The sequence below is a fragment of the Salvelinus fontinalis genome, chromosome 17 (assembly GCF_029448725.1).
Source record: "Salvelinus fontinalis isolate EN_2023a chromosome 17, ASM2944872v1, whole genome shotgun sequence".
NCBI lineage: Eukaryota > Metazoa > Chordata > Actinopteri > Salmoniformes > Salmonidae > Salvelinus > Salvelinus fontinalis.
In genome coordinates, this window is record NC_074681.1 from 2,676,219 (window position 1) to 2,696,757 (window position 20,539).

General features: G+C 42.2%; 1 long non-coding RNA gene across 1 annotated transcript; it reads left to right on the top strand.

Annotated features, from left to right (window-relative positions):
* The first annotated feature begins 563 nt into the window (after window positions 1–563).
* Window positions 564–6,224, top strand: LOC129813567 (uncharacterized). Its single transcript, XR_008753176.1, has 2 exons — window positions 564–2,710; window positions 5,008–6,224. It is a non-coding gene; the product is annotated as an uncharacterized LOC129813567 (long non-coding RNA).
* Window positions 6,225–20,539: the final 14,315 nt, after the last annotated feature.

The following is a 20,539-nucleotide window of genomic DNA, read 5'->3' on the forward strand; positions in this document are numbered from 1 at the left end:
GTGGCAGCATCATGCTGTGGGGATATTTTTCAGTGGCAGGAACAGGGAGACTAGTCAGGATTGAGGGAAATATAAACGGAGCAAAGTACAGAGAGATCGTTGATAAAAAACCTGCTCCAGAGTGCTCAGTACCTCAGACTAGGGGTGAAAGTTCACCTTCCAACAAGACAATGACCCAAAGCACACAGCCAAGACAATGCAGGAGTGGCTTCGGGACAAGTTTCTGAATGTCCTTAAGTGGCCCAGCCAGAGCCCGGACTTGAACCCGATCGAACATCTCTGGAGAAACCTGAAAATAGCTGTGCAGCGATGCTCCCCATCCAACCTGACAGAGCTTGAGAGGATCTGCAGAGAAGAATGGGAGAAACTCCCCAAATACAGGTGTGCCAAGCTTGTAGCGTCATACCTAAGAAGACTCAATGCTGTAATCGCTGGCAAAGCTGCTTCAACAAAGTCCCGAGTAAAGGGCCTGAATACTTATTTACGTGTGATATTTCAGGGTTTTTTTTGGGGGGGGGGGGGGGGGGGGGGGGATTTGCTAAATGTTCTAAAAACCTGTTTTTGGGGTCATTATGGGGTATTGTGATGTCATTATGGGGTATTGGGATGTCATTATGGGGTATTGGGATGTCGTTATGGGGTATTCTGTTTAGATTGATAAGGGGGAAAAACAATTGTATTCAGAATAAGGCTGTAACCTAACAAAATACATTCCGAATCCACTGTAGGTAAGGGTTTGTACAGCTGAAATTATGTCAGCTAAACTGTGAGGGTCAGGAGTTTTTCCTGGGCCAGGAAGTAGAAGTTCTGACATGAGTGGACATAGAATACAGTGACATGCATTGGTGGAAAAAATACCCAATTGTCATACTTGAGTTCATTAGGTACACCACCCCGTTCACGAAAATGGTTCGCTCCTACAGACAGTGAGTCACGTGGCCGTGGCTTGCTATATAAAGCAGGCAGACAGGCATAGAAGCTTTCAGTTACTGTTCAATTTGAATGTTAGAATGGGCAAAACGAGTGACCTAAGCGTCATTGAGCGTGGTATGATCGTCAGTGCCAGGAGCGCAGGTTCCAGTATCTCAGAAAAATCCGGCCTCCTGGGCTTTTCACACACGATAGTGTCTAGGGTTTACCAAGAATGGTGTCACAAACAAAAACCATCCAGTCATGCGAAGTCCTGTGGGCAAAAACAGCTCGTTGATGAGAGGTCGAAGGAGAATGACAAGAATCGTGCAAGTTAACAGGAAAGGCCACATACAGACAAACAACGACGCAGTAGAACAGTGGTGTGCAGAACTATATCTCGGAACGCACAACTTGTCGGTCCTTGTTACGGATTGGCTATTTGCAGCAGACGACCACACCGTGTTCCACTCCTATCAGCTAAAAACAAGAAGAAGCTGCTCCAGTGGGCACGTCATCATCAACACTGGACAATTCAGGAGTGGAAAAACATTGCCTGGTTCGACGAATCCCAGTTCCTGTTGCGTCATGCTGATGTCAGAGTCAGGATTTGGCGTAAGCAGCATGAGTCCATGACCACATCCTGCCCGGTGTCAACGGTACCGTCTGGTGGTGTAATGGTGTGGGGAATGTTTCCATGGCACACGTTAGGGTCCCTTGATACCAATTGAGCAACATTTGACTGCCACATCTTGTAGAGTCCTGCACCAAATAATTCATGATGTTCTGGAGGCAAAGTACTAGCTGGGTGTACCTAATAAACTGGCCACTGATTGTATACTGTAGGCCTATGTAGCTTATACTGTATTTATATTTTGATGCATCTTTTTCTCCTTGGGGATCGAGCTGCTTCCCTGTCTCACCCCACAGCCCCGGGGGAAAGAACTGTAATTTTAACAGCACACCTGTTTACATGAATTTTATAACATTGTATGTTTCCCCAACACACCTCTCTCTGTCTCTCCATCTCGCTCTCTCACTCTCTCTCTCTCTTCTCTCTCTCTTTCTTTCTTTCTTTCTCTCTCTCTCTGTCTTTCTCCTTCTCTCCCTCTCTCTCTCTCGCTCTCTCTTTCAATTCAATTTCAATTCAGTTCAATTCAAAGGGCTTTATTGGCATGGGGAACATATGTTTACATTGCCAAAGCAAGAAAAAATAGATAATAAACCAAAGTATTTTTTTTTTTTAAATGAACAGTAAATAAACTCAGCAAATAAAGAAACGTCCCTTTTCAGGACCCTGTCTTTAAAAGATAATTAGTAAAAATCCAAATAACTTCACAGATCTTCATTGTAGCACGTGTAACAACACCTGCACAGGATCGGTACATCCGAACATCACACCTGTGGGACAGGTACAGGATGGCAACAACAACTGCCCGAGTTACACCAGGAACGCACAATCCCTCCATCAGTGCTCAGACTGTCTGCAATAGGCTGAGAGAGGCTGGACTGAGGGCTTGTAGGCCTGTTGTAAGGCAGGTCCTCACCAGACATCAATGGCAACAACGTCGCCTATGGGCACAAACCCACAGTTGCTGGACCAGATGCCCAGAGTCCCTGTACCAGTACTTAATGCAGCTGGTGACCACACCAGATACTGACTGTTACTTTTGATTTTGACCCCCCCCTCCTCCTTTGTTCAGGGACACATTATTCAATTTCTGTTAGTCACATGTCTGGAAGTTAATTCTGTTTGTCTTAGTTGTTGAATCTTGTCATGTTAATACAAATATTTGCACATGTTAACCTGTTGAGGCTGGGGGCGCTGTTGTCACTATTTATGGTAATCGTGTAATTTTTGAAACGGCTTCCTACAAAATTCTTGATCGTACAATATGCATATTATTATTATTATTGGATAGAAAACAGTCTATAGTTTCTATAGGAGTTGAAATTTTGTCTCTAAGTGGAACAGAACCCATTCTACAGCAATTTCCCTGACATGGAGTCAGATTTCATAAATTTTGGCCACTGTTCTGGAGTCAGTTTTAAAGCCAATGTTATTCCTATGAGTATACGAACACTGCTTACGTCTTCCCCTGGATGCCTTTACGTGATGACGATTTGAATGGGGTCGATTGCGCGTTCACAGGCACTATAAATTAAAAAACCCTGTAGCTAGTAAGTCTTTTGCAGCTGCGTCATGCGCGTGGAGGACACCGACCCGCACCTGTTCCAAGCATTAGTGTTGGGAGTAATCTTTCTCCGGTCATGTTAAGACTCGTTATAGGAGTTAAAAACATCATAAGGTAGTTAATTTAAAGCGTTTTATAGCAATTTATATCCGTTTAGTGCGATTTTGGGACATTTATTTCTGAAACGCTGTGAATCGCTGGGCACGCTTCCAGTTCATGCTGAACGCAGTTGGCATTTCCACATGGCAAGAGGACAGCTTTCCACCAAAAGACGATTAGACCCAAGAAAGGATCCTTTGCCCAAGATACTGATGGAAGAACAGCTCAAAGTAGGACATTTTTATTATGATAAATCGTGTTTCTGTCGAAAAATGTTAGTGGCTTAGGACGCCATGTTTTTTGACGTAGCTTCGCTTGGCGCAAACTGTATTGAAAAGTAAGGATAATTTAAAAAATGTAATTCCGCGATTGTATTAAGAATTAAATTGTCTATCAATCGCTGTCCACCCTATATTTTTTAGTCACATTTATGAGTATTTATGTATACGAGTAGATCACTGTCTAATATGGCGCACGGACATTTTCTCACCAGCTGGGCTACTTTCCCCATTGTCTAACCATGATTTTGGTGGCTAAATATGCACATTTTCGAACAAACTGTATATGCATGTTGTAATGTGATGTTACAGGGGTGTCATCTGAAGAATTCTGAGAAGGTTAGTGAAAAAAATAATATATTTTGGCGATGTTTACGTTATCGCTCACTTTGGCTAGAATTAATGCTGGGGTAATGTTTGCACATGTGCTATGCTAATATAACGATTTATTGTGTTTTCGCTGTAAGACACTTAGAAAATCTGAAATATTGTCTGTATTCACAGGATCTGTGTCTTTCAATTAGTGTATGCTGTGTATTTTTACGAAATGTTTGATGATTAGTAAGTAGGTAAACACGTTGCTCTATGTAGTTATTCTAGTCCATTTGTGACGATGGGTGCAATTGTAACCTATGCCATCTACCTGAAATATGCACATTTTTCTAACAAAACCTTTCCCATACCATAAATATGTTATCAGACTGTCATCTGATGAGTTTTTTTCTTGGTTAGGGGCTATAAATATCTTAGTTTAGCCGAATTGGTGATAGCTACTGGTGTTGGTGGACAAATATAAGATGGTGGATTATGCTAATGTGTTTTTAGGTAATAGATTTACATCTTGTCACGATCGTGTGGGGGATTGACGGACCAAAACGCAGCAGTTGGAAAATAAGCCATCTTCTTTTATTTAAGAAGAAGGAGAACGAAACAAAAACACTTAAACACTAAACAAAAACAAGAAAACGACCGTGAAGCTACAAACGTTGTGCACATACATACAGGCTACAAACGTTCTACATAGACAATTACTCACAACCAATGAGAGCCTATGGCTACCCTAAATAAGGCTCCCAATCAGAGACAACCGAAATCAGCTGTCTCTAATTGGGAACTCATTCAGGTAACCATAGACTCTCCTAGACAACTAAACATACATAGACAACGCTAGACATCTACACTCAACACAAACCCATATACTACACCCCATAACCCCTTTACCATATAAACACCCAAAACTAACAAAAACATAAACATTCCCCATGTCACACCCTGACCTAACTAAAATAATAAAGAAAACAAAGAATACTAAGGCCAGGGCGTGACACATCTTTACATATTGTGTCTTCCCTGTAAAACATTTTAAAAATCGGACATGTTGGCTGGATTCACAAGATCTGTGTCTTTCATTAGCTTTATTGGACTTTAATGTGTGAAAGTTAAATATTTAAAAAAAAAATCGCGGCTCTGCCTTTTCAGTGGGGGTGGGGGGGGAGTGCCGCTAGCGGCACCCTCATCCTAGACAGGTTAAGTTTGCTGAAAATAAACACAGTTGACAGTGAGAGGACGTTTATTTTTTTGCTGAGTTTATTAGTTCAAGTACAAAAGGGAAAATATATCAACATAAATATGTGTTGTATTTACAATGGTGTTTGTTCTTCACTGGTTGCCCTTTTCTTGTGGCAACAGGTCACAAATCTTGCTGCTGTGATGGCACACTGTGGTATTTCACCCAATGGATATGGGAGTTTATCAAAATTGGATTTGTTTTTCAAATTCTTTTTTGGGTCTCTGTAATCTGAGGGAAATATGTGTCTCTAATATGGTCATACATTGGGCAGGAGGTTAGGAAGTGCAGCTCAGTTTCCACCTCATTTTGTGGCACATAGCCTGTGTTCTCTTGAGAGCTAGGTCTGCCTACAGCGGCCTTACTCAATAGCAAGGCTATGCACATTGAGTCTGTACATAGTCAAAATTTGCCTTAATTTTGGGTCAGTCACAGTGGTCAGGTATTCTGCCACTGTGTACTCACTGTTAAGGGCCAAATAGTATTCTAGTTTGCTATGTGTTTTAGTAAAATCTGATTTTTGTTCATAACTTTGACAGGATCTTCTACATCTGAAAAGGATCAGGACTTTAAAACTTCTTGTCAATAGGGGGGCGCTGTTTTCACTTTGTAAAAAATCGTGCCCAAATTAAACTGCCTCGTACTCTATTCTAGATCATACTATATGCACATTATTATTACTATTGGATAGAAAACACTGTGAAGTTTCTAAAACTGTTTGAATTATATCTGTGAGTAAAACAGAACTCATTTGGCAGCAAACTTCCATACAGGAAGTGAAAAATCTGAAAACGAGGCCTGGGCCTGCCTATTCAACTGGCTTTTATTTATCGATATGTATGCACTTCATACGCCTTCCACTAGATGTCAACAGGCAGTGGAAGGTGGAATGGGGTGTCTAGCTTGATCTGAGGTCGAATAAGAGCTTTGGAGTGACAGGTCCGGTATTTTCTTTGTCTTCGAAGGCACGCGGGGGAGCTCGACATTGTCTTCTGAAAAGCTTTCGGTATACACGGCGAATATCTCCGGCTCTGATTTTATTTGATACATATGATAATAACATCATAAAGTAGGTTTTTTCAACCGAGTTTTATCAGTTTATTCAACGTTTATTGGGACTTTTGGAGTTTTCCGTTCTTTGCGCCAAGAGAGGATGGGAATGTTAGCAACCTTGGCTAGCATTGTGGCGCGAATTCGACAGAAGAAATGGACATTCTAAAACCAAACAAAGATTTACTCTGGACCAAGGACTCCTTGTACAACATTCTGATGGAAGCTCAGCAAAAGTAAGAAAACATTTATGATGTTATTTCGTATTTCTGTGTAAAATGTTGACTCCTATTCTCCGCCGTGTTGGTGAGTGCTGTCTCACAAGCTGTATATTATGGTAAAGTTATTTTTTTTTTATCTAACACAGCGGTTGCATTAAGAACCAGTGTATCTTTCATTTGCCATACAACAAGTATTTTTATGTAAAGTTTATGATGAGTTCTTTGGTCAGATTAGGTGAGTGTCCAAAATCTCTCCGGAGATACTGGTGAATCGTTGCTACGTATTCACAATGTATAACCAGGATTTGTAGCTATAAATATGCACATTTTCGAACAAAACATAAATGTATTGTATAAAATGATGTTATAAGACTGTCATCTGATGAAGTTGTCCAAAGGTTAGTGATTAATTTTATATCTTTTGCTGGTTTTTGCGAAAGCTACCTTTGCGGTGAATAAATGCGTTTGTGTGTTTGGCCATTGTGGTAAGCTAATATAATTCTATATTGTGTTTTCGCTGTAAAACAATTAAAAAATAGGAAATATTGTCTGGATTCACAAGATGTTTATCTTTCATTTGCTGTACACCATGTATTTTTCATAAATGTTTTATGATGAGTATTTATGTATTTCACGCTGCTCTCTGTAATTATTCTGGCTGCTTTAGTGCTATTTTTTATGGTTGCTGCAATGTAAAACTATGATTTATACCTCAAATATGCACATTTTCGAACAAAACATAAATGTATTGTATAACATGTTATAAGACTGTCATCTGATGAAGTTGTTTCTTGGTTAGTGACTAATTTTATCTCTATTTTGTCAGTTTTGTGAAAGCTACCTATGCGGTGGAAACATGGTGAAAATATGTGGTTGTGTGTTTGGCTATTGTGGTTAGCTAATAGAAATACATATTGTGTTTTCGCTGTAAAACAATTAAAAAATCGGAAATGATGGCTGGATTCACAAGATGTTTATCTTTCATTTGCTGTATTGGACTTGTGATTTCATGAAAATTATATTATATGATATCCCTGTCCTGTTAGGCTAGGCTATGCTAGTCAGCTTTTTTGTTGAGGCGGATCCCGGATCCGGGAGAGAGAAGCGGTAGAGGTTTAACAGCTGCAGTACATATAGTCCCATTCCACCAGAACACTCTTCGGTTTTCCTCTTTGCTACTGAATATATTTGTCTTTTCCTTTTTTCTTGTTCCTCCGGACATTTGATTGGACGGCGTCTGGCTTTCTGCTCTGCCCGTGTCGTCTTTTGGAACCAAATGACATTTTAGCACGAGCAAAACAAAGATATAGGGTGAATTATTTTTGAATGACTGATTGTGTAAAAACCTTGTGCGGCTTCCGGATTGCAAGCATTTGTGCTCTGAGTCCGCATGCAAACCATCCCTCTAAATAGGGCTATCTATTTCTGTTGGGCTGCAGGGAAACATGTGTTTGACATCAGTGTCACTCTCAGATGTTGTTCAGTGGTGCGGTAGTAGGTTTTTCTATCTGTCCCCTAAGGAGCTTCTGTCCCGCTCCACTAGGGGAGATGGAGGAAGAGCTAGCGTTAAAAAAAAATGTTTTTTACGCCCAACTGTTGAAACTGTTGAAACTAGTTACCAAGGCCTTAGTAGAGTATAATACAGTACAGTACAGCAGAGCACAGTACAGTAGAGCACAGAACACAGTACACTACTGTACATTATAGAGGTCTATGTTTTATCTAAATAGATGTCAATGTTTGGGCTCTTGGAGGGTGGGATCCCCCCTGCTGGCTATGCATTTTAATACTCTATATTTTTTCTTTAAGTGTGCACTTTTCCACTACCCACATGGTGGTCCTCTGTAGCTCAGTTGGTAGAGCATGGCGCATGCAAGTTTAAAATTGAGATAGCCTCAGTGGTGCTGCCTGTGACAGTCATAATGGCACAGAAACAAAGACTAGACCTCTATATACCTCTATGGTGTAAATTGTTTAGGTCATGACTGTTTTGGTTTGGACAATTTTGATTTAATCCCCATAGCTAACATATGGTTGGCTGTCTTTTATTTGGACAGATGTACATCCCAGAAAACATGTATTTGAGTCCCAAAACCGTACTTTACATATTTCTTGAAATATAAGAGGTTCGGTAGTGAATTTCTTAAAAATACATGAAGATTTACCAACTTGCTCACTCATTTTCTCCTAAATGTTTGCAGACAAACTACTCATCATATAGCTATGCTGGAGATGGGTGTAATCCCATATGTTTGTTGATGCCTTGGATTGAATTAGAACATATCATGATAGAAATGAATTACGTAAATTTGGAGACCCCTATGTTTTTTTAATATAGTTTTTTTGGGGGTTTGGACTGCAATTTGTACTGTAGAATGACTCATATAAGGGTTCATTGGAAGATGGAACCGACAGAGAGGGCTGCCTCGCTTCTAGCTCTTAGGAAACTTTGAAGTATTTTTTATTTATTTATTACAATGTTAGCCCATAAAATGTTAAGTGTTATTACATACAGACGGAAAATAACTATTGGATATCAGAGCGTCTTAAACTGACCAACACTACGACCAGGAATACGACTTTCCCGAAGCGGATCACTTGTCCGAACCGCCCAGGGCATTTGAACTGATTCCAGAGGCTGACCCAAAACAACGCCTCCGGGGAAGAGGAAGACAGAGCGGTCTTCAGGTCAGGCTTTGGAGGCTCGCACACCACCCACTGCTTCTGAGTATATTACTCGCTAATGTCCAGTCTCTAGATAACAAGGTCAACGAAATCAGGGCAAGGTTTGCTTTCCAGAGAGAAATCAGGGATTGTAACATACTCTGTTCCACGGAAACATGGCTCTCTCAGAATATGCTGTCGGAGTCAGTACAGCCACCTCGATTCTTTGTGCGTCGCGCTGATAGGAATAAACATCTCTCCGGGAAGAAGAAGGACGGGGGAGTATGTTTCATGATTAACTACTCATGGTGTAATTGTAACAACATACAGGAACTCAAGTCCTTTTGTTCACCTGACCTAGAATTCCTCACAATCAAATGCCTACCATAATATCTCCCAAGATAATTATTTTCGGTTATTGTCACAGCCGTGTATATCCCCCCTCAAGCCGACACCACGGCGGCCCTCAAGGAGCTTCACTGGACTTTATGCAAACTGGAAACCATATATCCTGAGGCTGCATTTATTGTAGCTGGGGATTTTAACAAAGCAAATTTGAGAACAAGGCTTCCTAAATTATATCAGTATACTGACTGTAGCACTCAGGCTGGAAAAATACTGGATCACTGCCACTCTAACTTCCGCGATGCATACAAGGCCCTCCCCCTCCCTCCTTTCGGCAAATCTGACCACAACTCCATTTTGCTCCTCCCTTCCTATAGGCAGACACTCAAACAGGAAGTACCGTGCTAAGGACTATTCAATGCTGGTCTGACCAATCGGAATCCACACTTCAAGATTGCTTTGATACGCGGACTGGGATATGTTCTGGGTAGCCTCAGAGAATAATATCGATGTATATGCTGATTCGGTGAGTGAGTTTATAAGGAAGTGTATAGGAGATGTTGTACCCACTGTGACTATTGAAACGTACCCTAACCAGAAACCGTGGATTGATGGCGGCATTTGCGCAAAACAGAAAGCGGGAACCATCGCATTTAACCACGGAAAGGTGACTTGGAATATGGCCGAATACAAACAGTGTAGTTATTCCCTCCTCAAGGCAATCAAACAAGCAAAATGTCAGCATAGAGACTGTGACGACCCTCCCACTCTGTCTGCCAAATTCTTTCTTTTGCTCTTGTTTTCTTTAATAGGATGTCGGTGGGCGGAGCCAGGAGGGTCGTCAGCGAAATGGGACACACCTGGGCTCGGGCGTGTCCCAGGATAAATGCACCTATTCCCCATTCACTGAGGAGACTCTCTCCATGCAGACACACTGATAGATTTTGGTTGGTGCATTTTTGTGGCTGTTTTGTTTGTATGCGTTGGCACCTTTCACCACCCCTCATTATCACATGTAAACACGCAACCACTCACTTACACTACTGACTACACACACACCATTGTTAATTGTATTTAGTTTACTTTAGTTAATAAATATATTTTGTTATTCCGTATCTCCACGTTGTCTTCCTTTTTGTTACGAACTTCGAGCCGGTTCGTGATAAGTGGAGGCTCGTCTGGGATCTTGAAGGTATTTGTTTGGGAGAAAACGTGGAGTTAATGTTTATCTCTGTAGGTGTTTTGTTTGCATCATTTGTTACAGCTTGTTTGACTTGTAATGTTTGGTGCCCAGTATTGGTTGCCTTTGTTTGTTTGGTAATCCTGCCACTGCGGTGGATAGTTGGTTGTGTGCTGCGTTGGAGAGATTATAGTGTTAAGTTTCCAGGCCCCTGCCCAGGCTGGAGACTCTTGCTCTACTCGCACTTGGGACATTGGTCTGAGGTGGGTACAATCAGCTGTGTACCTCAGTGGGAGATTTGGGTAGGGTAGTGACACTTACTACCCGGAGCTATAGCCTTTTTCCCCTGTTAGGCTTAGAGATGTGTTTCACTTTGGAATACGTTGGGCGCGGTTATTTTGTTTGTTATTTTTGTGTGGTGTCTGTGGACTGAGCAGTTGTCTCGGGGGCACATCCGTGGCTTGGGGGAATCTGCCAGTGTGCTGGGTAGTTTATTTTCTTGCCAACTGGCTCCAGTGCGTAATTTCCCACTGAAAAACTGCACGAAGACTTGGATTGAGTTACTGTAGGTTTTGGGGAAGCTCTATATATATATCTCATCTCTCTTCTGTGGTGCCCAGTGTGACTGTCATTTCTCTTGTTGTGGTTTGGTCTGGTGTGCTCAGCAGAGGAGCGGAGCAAGATTTTTTTTTGTATTTACTTCTGACTATGGCGTCTAATGTAGACGAGTTCATTCACTTTCCATCAGAGAAACTGTTAGAATGAGGTACTAAAGAACAGCTGTTGAAGACCGCTGAACACTACCAGATTTAAATTGGTGATAAATGTTAAATAAAATGCTGTTATGTTGATGTTGCCAAAATGTAATGAGAAGGACCCTGAGATGGTGTTTTCGATGGAGCTTGTTGCTGACGAGCTCTCTTGTGCGCCCTGTTCCTGAATGTCTACGTGACTGACTGTTTGGTATTGTCCTGTTCCTGAATGTCTACGTGACTGACTGTTTGGTATTGTCCTGTTCCTGAATGTCTACGTGACTGACTGTTTGGTATTGTCCTGTTCCTGAATGTCTACGTGACTGACTGTTTGGTATTGTCCTGTTCCTGAATGTCTACGTGACTGACTGTTTGGTATTGTCCTGTTCCTGAATGTCTACGTGACTGACTGTTTGGTATGGTCCTGTTCCTGAATGTCTACGTGACTGACTGTTTGGTATGGTCCTGTTCCTGAATGTCTACGTGACTGACTGTTTGGTATGGTCCTGTTCCTGAATGTCTACGTGACTGACTGTTTGGTATTGTCCTGTTCCTGAATGTCTACGTGACTGACTGTTTGGTATTGTCCTGTTCCTGAATGTCTACGTGACTGACTGTTTGGTATTGTCCTGTTCCTGAATGTCTACGTGACTGACTGTTTGGTATTGTCCTGTTCCTGAATGTCTACGTGACTGACTGTTTGGTATTGTCCTGTTCCTGAATGTCTACGTGACTGACTGTTTGGTATTGTCCTGTTCCGTCGCTCCTGTCTGTTCTCTTCTGGTCTCTTTTTCTTCTTTCCTCTTATAAAGCTTCCTGTGCGCAAAGGTTGCTGAGGCCTGTGGAAGTGTGAACACCTACCCCCTCATCAATTTGAGAGGCTGGGTCAATTTGTTTGTGTGATTGGTATAGTGTTCCGGGGTCCTTGTTGGTCCCGACCCTCCCTTGTTGGTGACGACCCTCCCACTCTGTCTGCCGAATTCTTTCTCTTTGCTCTTGTTTTCCTTAATAGGATGTCGGTGGGCGGAGCCAGGAGGGTCGTCAGCAAAATGGGACACACCTCAGCTCGGGTGTGTCCCAGAATAAATGCAACTCTTTCCCATTCACTGAGGAGACTCTCTCCATGCAGACACACTGATAGATTTTGGTTGTGGCATTTTTGTGGCTGTTTTGTTTGTATGCGTTGACACCTTTCAACACCCTTCATTATCACATTTATGGACGCAACCACTCACTTACACTTCTGATTACACACACCATTGTTAATTGTATTTAGTTTACTTTAATTAATAAATATATTTTGTTATTCCTTGTCTCCACATTGTCTCTCTTTTTGTTACGAACTTCGAGCCGGTTCGTGACAAGACAAAGTGGAGTCGCAATTCAAGGGCTCAGACACAAGATGTATATGGCAGGGCCTACAGCCAATCATGGCTACAAACGGAAAACCAGCCACATCACGGACACCGACGTCTTGCTTCCAGACAAACTTAACACCTTTCTTGCCAGGTTTGAGGACAATACAGTGCCACTGACGCGGTCCGCTACCAAGAACTGTGGGCTCTTTCTCGATGGCCGACGTGAGTAAGACGTTTAAATGTGTTAACCCTCGCAAGGCTGCCGGCCCAGACGGCATCCCTAGCCGTGTCCTCAGAGCATGCGCAGACCTGCTGGCTGGTGTGTTTACGGGCATATTTAAATCTCTCCCTATCCCAGTCTACTGTCCCCACATGCTTCAAGATGGCCACCATCGTTCCTGTACCCAAGAATGCAAAGGTAACTGAACTAAATGACTATCGCCTCGTGGACTCACTTCTGTCATCATAAAGTGCTTTGAGAGACTAGTCAAGGATCATATCACCTCACCTGTCACCTTAGACCCACTTCAATTTGCAAACCGCCCCAATAGGTCCACAGACGATGAAATCGCCATCACACTGCACACTGCCTTATCACATATGGACAAGAAGAATACCTATGTAATAAAGCTGTTCATTGACTACAGCTCACCATTCAACACCATAGTACCCTCCAAGCTCATCATTAAGCTTGAGGACCTGGGTCTCAACCCCACCCTGTGCAATTGGGTCCTGGACTACCTGACGGGCCGCCCCCAGGTGGTGAAGGTAGGAAACAACATCTCCACTTCGCTGATCCTCAACACTGGGGTCCCACAAGGGTGCGTGCTCAGCCCTCTCCTGTACTCCCTGTTCACCCATGACTGCGTGGCCATGCATGCCTCCAACTCAATCATCAAGTTTGTAGGCTTGTAGTAGGCTTGATTACCAACAACGACGAGACAGCCTACAGGGAGGAGGTGAGGGCACTCGGAGTGTGGTGTCAGGAAAATAACCTCTCAGTCAACGTGAAAGGCTGAAAATTTTTGGCTTGTCACCTTAAACCTTCCCAAACGTCTACAGCTGCACAATTGAGAGCATGCTGTTGGACTGTATCACCGCCTGGTACGGCATCTGCACCGCCGAGGGAGAGAGAGAGAGTAAACAGTTCTGATATGATGTTCATCAAAGCTCTTTGAATAGAGCTTGAGAACGACACTGTTGCTGTTTCGATTTGTTCTGTTTAATGTATTTAATATTTGTCATATTGAATACTAAAGCTTCAGTCCCAGTCTATATCCCCCATCAGTCCAGAGGAAGGGGAGTGGAAGGGTCTGTGTGACTTTATCTCTCCCTGTAACTTCATTCCCCATTTTTCCACCAGGACCACTCCATCTTACAGATATATGGTGGTGAGCTGCCACAACTCCTCACTACAAGGACCCCTCCATCTTACAGTTCAACCTGCTCTCACAGTCTCACGTCAGAATTAGACGTTCATCCACGTTTCTCAAACGTCAAACTTCAAAGTTGTTCCAAACTTCACATTTCGATGTTTAAGGTTAAGTTTAGGGAATATCTGCACATTTTTATGGATAGGGGTTTTAGGCAATACCTGTAAAATCTTAAGGTTGACATTAACTCTGAAGGGTTAACCTAAGGGTTAAGTTTTGGGATAAGCAATAAAACAAAATTCTCAAAAACAATATTACATTGATGACAACGGTTGCATGTTCAAATCCAGCAGATGCCTACACACATTCCCTATCCCTACCCACAATGCCCTAGCAATACCAAAACATACTTGAAGGTAACAGCGCTCACTGTTGCCCCATGGGGCCCGTTTCAACCTCATCTCCCGACGTCCTCAGACATGGATGGACGTCGAATACTGACTTGTATCACGGATGATGTGGCTGGATGAGCTGCTAAAACTCCTCACTGCAGGGTATAAATAAACACTAGAGACACATCCTGGCTACTCACACAGACAGTCAGACACACACGCACACATTCTCTGTGACCCAGTTTCTAGTGTGTTGCAATAATAACATAGTTGTGGCTCTGTAAAGAGAACGCCCTCCTACAACGCCCTTCCTGCACCCTCCTAGTGAGGAGGCTAATATTACACCTTTATTTCAGGTCAAAATACAGCTCATTTTAGGTTCATTGATCACTCGAGGGCATGATTGGCTGGACAATCGATCCCCAACGGTTTAGTTTTCTGCTGCTGACGATCAGATGACGAAGGACCAGAGTCAGCAGCAAACAGGTCGGGGGATAAAATACTCTAAGAGCAGCCTTAGTTACTGAAGTTATACTTTAAATTCCTTCTTCTTGACCATTTCTGTTTTGAGTAATGAAATCAAACCAAAGTTGGAAGCGTTTACTCTGCCTCACTGAGCCTCTCTACCCTGAGGTTCCTCCTAGCTCTGGTCCATGGCAGTGGCCTCTCCCCAGTCTCTACTACAATACTGTACAATAATGAAGACCTTTGGTATCTGAAGATGATTGAGGTGAGTGGTTCAGCACTGTGATCTACAGCCAAATTGAGACAACTTTCAACGTGTTTTGACGAGAGAGAGAGAGAGAGAGAGAGAAAGAGGGGGAGAGAGAGAGAGAGAGAGAGAAAGAGGGGGAGAGAGAGAGGGAGGGAGGGTTAGAGAGAGACAAAACATGTCTGATATGATGTTCATCAAAGCTCTTTGAATAGAGCTTGAGAACGACACTGTTGCTGTTTCGACTTGTTCTGTTTTAATGTATTTAATATTTGTCATATTGAATACTAAAGCTTCAGTCCCAGTCTATATCCCCCATCAGTCCAGAGGAAGGGGAGTGGAAGGGTCTGTGTGACTTTATCTCTCCCTGTAACTTCATTCCCCATTTTTCCACCAGGACCACTCCATCTTACAGATATGTGGTGGTGAGCTGCCACAACTCCTCACTACAAGGACCCCTCCATCTTACAGTTCAACCTGCTCTCACAGTCTCACGTCAGAATTAGACGTTCATCCACGTTTCTCAAACGTCAAATTTCGAAGTTGTTCCAAACATCATATTTTAAAGTGTTTTAAGGTTAGGTTTCTGCATTAATTGCACATTTTTAAGGTTAGGGTTTTTAGACATTAACTGTGAACTCTTAAGGTTAGACATTAACTCTGAATGGTTAACCTAAGGGTTAAGTTTTGGGATAAGCATTAAAACAAAAATCTAAAAAACAGGTTTCTATGACTGGATTTGAACATGCAACCATTGGCACCAGAGGAAGATAATTACATACAACTGCCATCCCTGCACACAATGTCCTAGTAAAACCTGAAACGTACTTGAAGGTAACAGTGCTCACTGTTGCCCCTCGTGTCCAGTTTCAACCTCTTCTCCTGACGTCCTCACACATGGAAAGACGTTGAATACTGATTTGGGTCACGGGTGACCTGACTGGGTGAACTGCCACAAGTCCTGACTGCAAGGACCACACCATTTTACATCCATGTGTGGTGAGCTGCTAAAACTCCTCAATGCAGGGTGTAAATAAACCCCAGAGACACATCCTGGCTATTCACACACGGACAAGTGCACGCGCACACACGCTTTGTTTTGGTGGAATATCAGGACTTTTTTGAGTGTCAAAATGTTTGACCATTAAAAATCCTATTTTCCCTAACCCCTAAACCTAAACCCTAATCTTAACCTTAACCCTTAACCTAACCCTAACCTCCAAAAACCCTAACGCCAACCTTAACCACAAAAGCCCTAACCTTAACGCTTAGCCCTAACCTTAACCCCCAAACCCTAAATCTAACCCTTCAGCTTAAAATAGCTTTGCAACAAATTCAGGACCTGAAAAAAAGACGTAGGGAAAAAAAGAAGAACATTCAGGTGAAATGTTAGGACATTGAGATCCTGATAATGTAGGAACACACACGCACACGCACACGCACACATTCTCTGTGACCCAGTTTCTAGTGTGTTGCAATAATAACATAGTTGTGGCTCTGTAAAGAGAACGCCCTCCTACAACGCCCTTCCTGCACCCTCCTAGTTAGGAGGCTAATATTACACCTTTATTTCAGGTCAAAATACAGCTCATTTTAGGTTCATTGATCACTCGAGGGCATGATTGGCTGGACAATCGATCCCCAACGGTTTAGTTTTCTGCTGCTGACGATCAGATGACGAAGGACCAGAGTCAGCAGCAAACAGGTCGGGGGATAAAATACTCTAAGAGCAGCCTTAGTTACTGAAGTTATACTTTAAATTCCTTCTTCTTGAGCATTTCTGTTTTGAGTAATGAAATCAAACCAAAGTTGGAAGCGTTTACTCTGCCTCACTGAGCCTCTCTACCCTGAGGTTCCTCCTAGCTCTGGTCCATGGCAGTGGTCTCCCTACAGGCTTTGATACATTAGAGTAGCACAGTATGAGTCATAATACCTATATAACCTTGTGGTCAAACAAGGAAATTGTTCCAAAATCTTTTTCCAACATTCATTTTCCCATAGGGGAATTCAGAAACACTGTGTTTCGTGTATGCCTACCCTGGAATAACGTTTTGATGACCGGGTAAATCTCTCTAGGACAAAGTGACTTTTATCAATATATTCACCTGTATTCCCCCCCCCCCCCAAAAAAAATTGAATGCTAATTAGCTGCTAATGTGGCTATCATAAAGAACTACAAATACCATGATGATCAGGATGAGACTGCCGAATCAAGGGAAAGGTAAGAACCTCGGGATTAACTATCTAATGTGTGCTACATTCAGTAATGAATAAATTGGCAAAGATTGGAACCACTTCCCTGTTTTCATGGGTATTGTGACAGCTCCACTGTGGGGCTCTATACTGCACAATAATAATACGCTATCTGAAGATTATCTCTTTCCAATATCACCATTAGGTTAGAAGGATGTTGAGAGGAGCATAATTCAAAGGGTAGGGCAGAAATAGAACGTGGGTTAAACCACAGGAAGAAACGTTGAAACAGTATACCCTCTGAAAAGCCATAGACACTGACCAAATGATGGGCTCTACATAGGTTTTAAAAGGCCCCTTTGAAGGAGTAGGGTTTGTTTGTGTGTGTGTGTGTGTGTGTGTGCAATAACTACTATGGGATGGGTACACTGACATTACCTAGCTCTCCAACCAAGATGCATGAATTGAGAAGCATCTGAAGTGAAGGGGAAATTCAGCAACTCTTAGAAGACAGCGGAAGTTGATTAACTGTATTTATTCTTTAGAAAAAATGAATAAAACCAATGTGTTTCGGTGCTTGGCCTTTATCAGGGTTTTTCCTCTGTAACTAATAAACCAGTCCGGATCAATATCACCTCTCCTTCCACAGTCTTTTCACCGTAATATAGATATCTCTGTCTCTTCACCTGGCGGTGTAATATTAGAGGTGTGTCCCTCCTGCTCTCATTTTCAGGCAGCTGTAGGTGTGTCGATGTCCTTCTGACAGGCACACTTCTACCTTCGGGCAAAAAATGTCAACATACATAATTATTCTGAAGTTTGGGCTAGTTTCAATTCGATCGCCCATTTTTGGCTATGCACCTTTTAAAGGCAATGTTTCAGAATTTGCGGAGACTGCATTCACGGTAAAACAGCTGCATATATCGGCTCAATCGGGAATTTACTTTTGAATGTCAATTGCACTACAACGCAGTCCGGTATGAATTTAGACATTTATCAATGTAATCCCATTGATGCAATGGGATTACATTGATAAATGACTAAATTCATACCGGACTTTTTTTTTTTTAAATACACCAAGTACACAGTTTGTGTCTCATTTTGAGCCCACTTCCTACCTGCAGATCATTGATAGGTGGAGGTTTTTTATTTAACAAGGCAAGTCAGTTAATAACAAATTTTTATTTTCAATGACAGCCTAGGAACGGTGGGTTAACTGCCTTGTTCAGGGGCAGAACGACAGATTTTTACCTTCCCAGCTTGGGGATTTGATATTGTAACCTTCCAGTTACTAGTTCAACACTCTAACCACTAGGCTACATGTCGCCCCTGGTAGCCTTGGTTGATATCAAATTTAAATCAACTCGATCCAATATAAACCAAAATTGTATGTTGGTTTTGACGTTTGCCTGTGGGCCGGTGGGCCGGGTGTCTCTAACAAACTGGAAGCTGTGGGATCATGGTAGACAGGAGTACTCTACACACAACACTATTACTGAGGTTAACTCTGACTATGTTCCAAATGGTACCCTGTATAGTGCACTTTGGGCCCTGGTCAAAAGAAGTGCAGTACTACCTATAGACTCTTGTTGAAAGTAGTGCACTACATAGGGAATAGGGTGCCATTTGCAATGCATTGTCTTGACTGACTGCAGGGCTACGGTGACTCATTCACTACCTACCTACCATCAGGGCAGGGAATGTATGGTTGACAAAATGATTGTGGCAATTACAGTATCATTGCAGTTAGTAATTAAAGTAGTAATCATAATTAAAGGTGAAGTATACATTGTGACATTTCAAAGACGTAGGTAAAAGTAATCAATTTACTGTATTATCACAAACCAGTGCAGACATAGAACTTGTCCACAGGCACAGCAATCCTCCACGCATAGTGGCCAATAGATTTATTACTTTTTGGGGTATTTCCAAACCATGTACTTGTTACGTTCCCCAACAAGAAAACCAAAAATGTCACTCAAACAGAAAGGGGAACTAACAAAGAGTCACTGACCAACAACCACAACAGGTGTGGTTTTAGGAGGGGTTCTGAAAGACACTCATGTGGGTGTCCACTGAAATTTACATAGCAACAACAACCGGGACCTTAAAGACACCCACAACGAGCACCCACTAAATTATCCCAAGAAGAGGCAAACAAAAGACAAAACCCTACTCCAAACTTAAAGACCAGAGGAACCCAAAAAGGTGGAGCAAAAAAGAAACCAGGGAAATCAGATTTAAAAAATGTTTTGTCTAGAAATCAAATCGGGAGCGACAACTAAAGGTGTTAACCGTCTGCATCTATCAAGACAACTGGAGCACTGGGCCAGCCACACTTAAATATCACCTGGACCAGCACAGGTGAAACACCTTCCCATTAACAAGATGGCAACATGCACAGGTGACACCAATCGGTGCGCCCTACACACTAACGAGCTAAATGTGCTATAGTCCGACCTCAAAACATGAATGGAAAAAACAAAGCATGTAACACACTCAAAATAATGCTGAGTTAAAAAACTATACATTTTGGGTTATTTGGTAACCCAGCGCTGGGTAAACATTGGACAGAACACACACTGGGTTTTTTGGTAACCCAGCGCTGGGTAAACATTGGACAGAACACACACTGGGTTATTTGGACTCGGTCAGTTGGATTGACCCAGCAGCTGGGTCTTTTTTACATTTAATACACAGGTTATTTCCAGGGGCGTGGCCTATTTGGGGCATGGCTTTCATATACTTATTTCTGGCCACCCGTAAGTGTAAATGCCATTCATGTTCACCGTGTTAAGTTTGTACACTGCAAATTTCAATTTAACGTGGATATACACCTTACATATTGTAATGTAACGTTTGTTACATTATTAACACATAGGCTCTTGATGAACTCATACACATTAAAGCCTAAAAAGCGTTAGTGTACAACATTAACATGTGATAACAATTCAAACAGATGAATCGGAATAACATTTACTTTCACAGGTGGTCAAAAATAACTATCTGAAAGCCATGACCTTACTGAGCCACGCCTACAGTCTTGTGAGCTGACCAGCTGGGCCATAAAAAAAACAAAAAGCAAAAACCCAGCATCAATAACCCAGCAGTTTTTTAAAAAGAAATCAACCAAATGAAGTGACCCACTAAACAAAAATCCTGGGTTGTTTGGTTGACCCAACTTCAAACAACCCAGCATTTTTTTGAGTGTGTGATCTGACCAGGAATAACTCAATTGCTGAGTTACAGTT